Source organism: Chenopodium quinoa, unplaced genomic scaffold, assembly GCF_001683475.1.
Source record: "Chenopodium quinoa cultivar QQ74 unplaced genomic scaffold, ASM168347v1, whole genome shotgun sequence".
NCBI lineage: Eukaryota > Viridiplantae > Streptophyta > Magnoliopsida > Caryophyllales > Amaranthaceae > Chenopodium > Chenopodium quinoa.
This window is the reverse complement of record NW_018742815.1, coordinates 5874364-5876189: the sequence shown is the minus strand read 5'-3', so window position 1 is coordinate 5876189 and position 1826 is coordinate 5874364.

Here is a 1826-nt window from a genome sequence, read left to right as displayed (position 1 = left end):
TCAAGCACAAAAAAGCCGAAAGGCCTAAGTGCTTCGGCCCAAGGATCTGTGCCCAGAGAAAAAGGGCCCGAAAGGGAAAAGGCTAGCTCTTCAGCTGAACCGATAGACTCAGAGAGCCAGCCGAAGAACAAAAAGACTAGGACACCTGCTGACATAGGCAGCAGGCCAGATTCTGAAGAGTCCAGTCCATCAGCAATGGACATGGACCAACAGACTGAAACAGTTGAGTTGGCCGAAGGAGACATTGAGAAATGTGTAACAATCGGGATGGACCTTGATCTGAACACCCGTTGTGAACTTATTCAGCTCCTTCGGGACAACAGAGATGTGTTTGCTTTCTCGGCAGCTGATATGCCCGGGATAAGTCCAGACCTCATCTCCCATAAGCTTAATGTTGACCCAACGTGTCGACCAATTAAGCAAAAGAAGCGGAATTACTCCGCTAATAAGAACCGAGACATCGCAGCCGAGGTCAAAAAGTTGCTGGAGGCAGGCTTCATCGAGCCTTGTCAGTATCCAGAATGGCTTGCAAATGTGGTGATGGTTCAGAAGGCCAATGGTACCTGGAGGATGTGCGTTGACTTCACGGACCTAAATAAGGCTTGTCCGAAGGATTTCTATCCCTTGCCGAGGATCGATCAGCTATTTGATTCGACAAGTGGCCATGCCTTGCTTAGTTTCATGGACGCATTCTCGGGGTATCATCAGATCTTCATGCACCCCGACGATCGAGCAAAGACGACATTCGTCACGAACGCCGGGGTGTACAATTATAAAATGATGCCCTTTGGATTGAAAAATGCGGGGGCAACCTATCAAAGGCTGGTGGATCAAGTTTTCACCGATCAAAAGGGCCGAAACATGGAAGTCTACGTCGACGATTCGATCGTCAAAAGCAAAAAATCTGAGGACCATGTTAAAGACCTGGCTGAAACCTTCGCCACCTTAAGAAAGCATCAAATGAAGCTGAATCTGAAGAAGTGTGTCTTCGGCGTGAAGTCAGGGAAATTCCTTGGGTTCATAGTCAGCAAGAGGGGGATTGATGCCAATCCCTCCAAAGTCAAAGCAGCGCTCGACCTTCCTGAGCCGAAAACAAAGCGGGATGTTCAGCGGCTCACCGGAAGAATGGCAGCCCTCTCGAGGTTCATTTCCAGAGCTTCGGATAAGGGGTTACCTTTCTTCAAAGCCCTGAAACTCCCGAAAACAAAAGAGCTCGTTTGGGAGAGAGAGCAAAAAGAAGCCTTTAAGCAGCTTCGGGAGCATCTGGCTCAACTCCCAACGCTGGCTAGCCCAGCAGAAGGAGAAACTTTGTATCTGTATGTGGCCGTTAGCCCAGCCACCATCAGTGCAGTACTGCTGAAGGAAGAAAGCAAAAGTCAGCAACCGATCTATTTCGTCAGTCATACACTGACGGATGCCGAGACTCGCTACCCTCTACTCGAGAAAGTCGCTTTTACGGTAGTGGTAGCTGCTTGGAAGCTGAGGCCCTATTTTGATTGCCATCAGATAATGGTCTTAACTGATCAGCCGCTGGAAAAAGTTCTCGGCAAAGTTGAAAAATCTGGTAGGCTGGCCAAGTGGGCTTTTGAGCTCACCGAATTCAGCATCAGCTACCATCCGAGGGCTGCCATTAAGGCTCAAGCTCTAGCGGATTTCTTGGCCGAATGCTCATACCAGGAAGCGCTAGACAATGAAAAGAAAGTTTGGACCGTGTTTACGGATGGATCTTCCACCGAAAATGGTTCGGGGGCAGGAGTAGTGATAACCTCTCCCGAAGGCAAATCCTTCGAGTATGCACTAAAATTTTCTTTTAAGACCTCGAACAA